This window comes from Cetorhinus maximus, chromosome 11 (genome assembly GCF_964194155.1).
Source record: "Cetorhinus maximus chromosome 11, sCetMax3.hap1.1, whole genome shotgun sequence".
Classification (NCBI taxonomy): Eukaryota; Metazoa; Chordata; class Chondrichthyes; order Lamniformes; family Cetorhinidae; genus Cetorhinus; species Cetorhinus maximus.
This window is the reverse complement of record NC_135889.1, coordinates 31,613,626-31,620,035: the sequence shown is the minus strand read 5'-3', so window position 1 is coordinate 31,620,035 and position 6,410 is coordinate 31,613,626.

The following is a 6,410-nucleotide window of genomic DNA, read 5'->3' as shown; positions in this document are numbered from 1 at the left end:
GGGGTGATGGTTATATTCTCTCTTGTTGGAGATAGCCATTGCTTGCCACTTGTGTGGAGCGATTGTTACTTGCCACTTGTCAACCCAAGGGTGGATATTGTCCAGGTCTTGCTGCATTTGTATATGGACTGCTTCAGTATCTGATGAGTCATGAATGGTGCTGAACATTGTGCAATCATCAGCGAACATCCCACTTCCGACCAAATGATGGAAGAAAGGTCATTGATGAGGCAGCTGAAGATGGTTGAGCCGAGGACACTACCATGAGGAACACCTGCAGTGATGTCATGCTCAGAGATCGTTTAGATTGTGGCATGCAGGAAGACTCTGTTCAGCGAAGATTGCTAGCTGAAGTGAATCTTGATTTTAAGAAAGCATTAGAAATAGCGTTGGTAATGGAAGCGCTGTACGGGATTCACAACCAATTCAAGGTGCCATATTCCAAACTGGGTGGGAACAGTCAGCAGAAAGTGGCGCGAAAAGCCTGGACTCCGCCACGAAGCAAGAAACAGCCCTCGCTAACCAAAAAATGAGAAGAAACAACTTAGCACCTAAATTGATAAATAACTTTTAGTGAGGTGGAAACAATCAGTCTTCTAGTGATTGGCGATATAAGAAAGTAGAATGTTATTTTTGTCACAGAAGTGGACACATAATGAGACAGTGCAAAGCAAGCTTAAAATAGACTTCCAAACAACAAACGAAGTCCAATGAAGTCTTTAGTGTAGAAGAGCCTGACATTCTGACATTCATTATTCAACATGAAAGTTGGGAAGATAGAGCCAATATTTGTTACATTGCAAATGAATTGTAAACCATTAAAAATGGAAGTAGACATGGGAGCTTCTACCACTGTAATAGGAGAACACACTTTCAGATATTTAAATAAAGGTGATCAACAATTACATTTGGAACAACATCTGCCAAGTTGAAAACATACACAGGCAAAGAAATCCAAATAAAAGGCATCACCGGAGCAACTGTTCATTGTAGAAACCAATTGGCATTTCTACCAATGATGGTATTGAAAGGCAGAGGACCAAAGCCTTCTAGGGCGAAATTGATTTAAGGGAAATCAACATTGATTGGCCAGTGAGATTTCAAAAAGAAGCTGGAAGAGTTCCTGTCTTGAAAAAGAAACAAGGCGAGGTATTGCAGAAAGAGCCTGGACAGTCCAAGGACCGCAACTGTATGAAAAAGGAGTGTGTAAGGATTCAAGAACCTGAAGAAATGAAGACTGCCTTAAACAACAACGTGGAAGAACAGCAGAAAAAACTCAAGGAGACTCTGCTGAATGATAGAGTTCAAGATGAAGTGAGTAATCTTCACAAAGGAAGGGAAAATCTGTTGAAAGACCTTCACGCACTACAAGATTCCCTCGGGTCAAAGTTTGCGTCTCTGGAAAAGTACAAATTATAACAGGAAGAATTTGACACCTCTCTTGAACAAACTGAAGAACCAGTTGGCAGAGAAGATGCAGCAATGTTCAAGTTTCCAGGAGGAAGCCAACAGATATAAGAAAGAAACAGAAGAGCTGAAGAATCAGCTAAATGAAGCTAAAGAGGCTTTGAAAGCAAAAGTCATAGAACTTTCCAAGAGGCAAGCAGATAATGAAATCATGGGTAGCTCAACTACTGAACCAAGGCAAGTTGAGATTGCATCTGAGAGAAGGCTTGCCAACAGTGAAGTCAAAAAGAAGGCTGAGATTAAATTCTGTGGTAAAAAGATGAGGACACGTAGAAAGAAGATGCAGAATTATTGATGAGGCACCGTCTTCGGACAAAATTGAGCCTAGCACTTCCCAATTTAGAGAAGAAGGTGGAGAAAAGTTGAGGGAACCAAAAAAGCAACTCATGATTTGCATAGTTGTGAGAGACAATTAACTGTTGGATAAGCAGTATATGTATGGAATTTCAGTGGAGGACCAAAATGGTTACCTGGTAAAGTAAGTTCAGTGACCAGACCATTATCATACCACGTGGAAGTGGAGGGCCAGATCATCTGTAAGCATGTGGATCATTTAAGAAAAAGAGAGATACCACAACAAGATATTGTTCCACCTGTAACTATTACTGAACCAGTGGTTCCAGTTGAAGATGCTCAACCAACGGCAGACATGCCTGATGTCTCTATCAGAGCGGAAGATACTGAACTGCAAGTGCCTAGTGAGGCATCTGATGTTAATGCGGTTCCAGAGAATGTGTTTCCTGCAAAAGAATCTGAAGTCATGGAGCTGCGACGTTCCACACGGATCAGGAAACCACCTGAAAGACTGAACTTGTAATTTCATGACCTTTCTAAATATTGTAATGTCATGAGATAAATATCCTTGTGGATACAAAGTGTATAGATAAGTTAAAGGGGGAGGAATGTTGTAATGAAGCACATGATCTGTGTAAACCAATGTGTTAGCAGCGTGGGGAACCTCTACAGGAGAGTTCTTCTTTAGTTGTGGAGTTTGATGAACATGTAGTTGCTACTACTGTCTTGTAAATAAAGCTAAATGTTTCCACTAAGAAAAGTTGTCTGAAGATAACTTTATAACACTCCCTTAAACAGATGTGTCATTTATTACTAATCGACATTAGAATAAAGAATATAAATCACATCTAATTTATCAGAAAATATCTGATCAATTGCTATTATTCACGAACATTTACATAATCTATTCTTTCATTTGTTTTCATTTTTTCATGCATGGGATTTGGGCATTGCTGGAAAGGCCAGCACTTATTACCCATCCCTAATTTTCTTTGAGAAGGTGCAGGTGAACTACCATCTTGAACCTCATGTTTGGACCAAGGCAGTGTCCTGGCAAAACCCAAAGTGAACATTGGTGAGCAGGTTATTGCTGGATATGTGCACTTGATAGCATTGTCAGCAACAGCTTCCACCATTTGCTAATGTTTGAAAGTAGATGATGGGGTGTTAATTGGCCAAATTGGAGTTGTACAGCTTTTTTTGTGAACAGGACATGGCTGGGCAATTTTCCACATTGTTGTAGGAAAAGAAACCACTCGAGTCTGTAAACTGCAAATAACCTAGGACTTTAATTTACAAGCATATGTTGGGAGGACACAACCTGGGTTCTACAGTCTGACTCCCCAATACAAAGATGGGTATATTTATATATTTTAATTATCACATTTCACTATACTGCCTAGTACAAACTCCAATTACATACCTAAATGAGCAGAATTATTCAGGCTGCAGATGTCTCTTATCTCACTGGGAGGCTGGGAAATGCCTCGGTCCTAATGCCTCCCAGTCTGTGCTCTTATCACCCTAACATTTGTTTACCGATCCTGTGAAGGCCATCAAATTTTATAACTTGTGATTGTTAGTTGGGTTCCCACAGTACCATGCCCATCATGCCTATGTGTTGGCTATATTTCCCATCATGCTTAGAAAGAGCTCTCATAACTACAGTTATCTACTTTTCAAGCTGTTAATGCACGTCTTAATATCAAATTATTTCAATTACCCCACTTCAGTCCCTCCTTTGGAGCCCTAATCAGGCACTACCTGGCCCAGGAGGGACATTCCCAACATCCTCTGCCCGCCAGAAGCTCTAGGGATTCTACTCCAGTCCGGTGGGCTTCGGGTCTGGTATTCTACTGTTCTCTTACAGCTTTGCCTAAGTCCTACTGACCTAAGCTAGGCCCGGAACTATCATTTCATTAAATTGCAACATCCTAATAAATGTTCTCGATTTTTGTATTCCCTGGGAAGGGAGTTTCAGTTGCAGTGAGTTTTTATTTCAGAGTTCCAGCATCCACAGTATTTTGCTTTTAACATCATGTAATATCACTTTGGGTTTCCCACTTCTAATTATCCCATCCTGGGATGGTGACATGTTGGCTGGGCACTTAGTGGGTTTCTGATACCCACAGGTAAGTGTCACTAGCTAGGTTAGCATTTATTGCCCATCCCTAATTGCCCTTGTTCAGAGGGCATTTAAGAGTAAACCAAATTGCTTTGGGCCTGGAGTCACATGTAGGCAAGAACAGGTAAGGACAGCAGATTTCCTTCCCTAAAGAACATTAGTGAATCATATGGGTTTTTACGAGAATCGTCAATGGTTTCATGGTCATCATTGGACTTTCAATTCCAGATTTTTATTGAATTCAAATTTCACCATCTGCTGTGGCAGGATTTGAATCCAGATCCCTAGAGCAATACCCTGGAATATTAGTTCAGTGACAATGTCACTATGCCATTCCCCCCGTCATAGTTACATTTGCATTTGTCTCAAAATAAAAATTTAAGGGTCCTTTCTGCTCAAGGCAGACTGGACTAATTCGGCAGCCTGAAAGCTGAAGCTGCTAGTGGAAAGAGTTAACTCCCTGCTAGTCTGCAAGAGGGTGGTGCAAAGGCTGGTTTGTTCCAAACAAAGGAAAGCTCTGTTATATCTATAGAATATCTTTTGAATTGTGATTTTTGGTCAGAAATCTCAACTTGAACCTTATAACTTAAAAATTGGAATGTTTGAGTATACTTTCCTTTAATCCAACTCATAATCCGAGGCTTTTAACTCAAAGTGCTGAAGAAAACACATTAAAGCTCACAAATTCTTCACTGCACACAAACATACATATATATATAAAGATATGTGTATTTTCATTCTTATAACATATATCTTAACAACTTAAAACTTTCAGACTATAAACGAAACTTCTAGTAGCATTGGGGAGAAAAGGAATTTTCCAGACTTCCATCTAGAGGTACAATCAAATCGATAAAGCTCATATTTCCTCTGCCCCTGCCTGTCATTGCTTATTAACCCCACTAGGGGTATGAACCCACCACCCTCCCCACCTCTGCCTGTCTCGCTGTCTCGCTCTCTTGCTCTCCCCAGATCGAAAGCTTTAATGACTTATATAAGTTTAGTTTTGTTTTCACCTTATCAGTTATTTGCCAAAAGTTCAGCCGGGGCCCTTCGAGTCCCTACTCTAAACTTTTGTCTACGATGGCTAATGTTATATTTACAGTCTGGCTACTATTATTGCTTTCTTACTAGGTGATGGATCCCTCCCTGTTCCACAGCTCTCTCACTACACCGGACACTAGGAAATGGTCGATACCGTTTTACTGCACCGGTTTTCTTACTACATCAGACACTAGGAAACGGTCAATACCGTTTTACTGCACCGGTTTTCTTACTACATCAGACACTAGGAAACGGTCGATACCGTTTTACTGCACCGGTTTTCTTACTACATCGGACACTAGGAAATGGTCGATACCGTTTTACTGCACTGGTTTTTTCACTACACTGGACACTAGGAAACGCTCGGTACCATTTTACTGTACAGTGTAGTGAGAAAACCGGTGGGGTAAAACGGGATTGACTGTTTCCTAGTGTCTGGTGTAGTGAGAAAACCAGGACACTAGGAAACGTCAGTACCATTTTACCTCTCAGGTTTTCTCACTAGATTGGTCCCTTGTCTTGATGGCAATGGTAGAGTGAGGGATATGCAAGGCTTCACATTGTGGTGAAATATATTTCTGCTGCTGCTAATGACACACAGCATCTTGTTGATACCTGGTATTGAGCTGTTACATTTGTTTAGCACAGTGTTAGCGGCACACTGCAATGGAACATGTCCTTGGTGTGAAGATGGAACCTCGTTTCTGCAAGGACTGTGCACTGATCACTCCTATCAATACTGTCATGGTCAGATATATCTGCAAAAGGTAGATTGCTAAGGGTTATGTCAAGTAGGTATTCCTTTATGTTGGTTTTCTTACAACCTGCTACAAGACCAGTCTGGCACACATGTCCTTCAGGACTCAGCAATCTCACTCTCTACTGGTGCTACCAAGCCACTATTAGTAATGGGCATTGAAGTACCCCACCAAGAGTACATTCTGTGCTCTTGTAACCCTCAATTTCTCTTCCAAGTGGTGTTCAACATGAAGGAGTATGAATTCATCATCTGAGGATAGCAATAGGTTGTAGATTGATACTGATATTAAAGAAAGAAAGAAAAAATTGTACTTATATGGAAACCTTTCACAACCTCAGGTTGCACCAAGGTCCTTCACATGTTAACATGTAGGAAATAGGCATGAAAACTAATAGCAGGAATAGATCTGTTTTGAAATATAATGAGATTTTTGTCATGTGACACGTTTCCTAATGTGTTTTCAATTTAATGAATCACATTCTATCGGGCTATTCTCTGCCCCACTTCCTTGAGCCCAACGAGCCAAAATTCCTCTGAAAATCTGCCGTGCCCTAGACCTGATCTTACATCATTGTCTAGTTTCTCTCTTATGTTCCTCATGCCCTCGCCAAGCACATTTTGCCCAAAGAAACATCTCCAAATCCCTTGAACCTGTCCCAACTAAATTGCCGACTTATCCAACTTCCCTCCTTATCTCACACGTTAGATAATAAGGTTAAT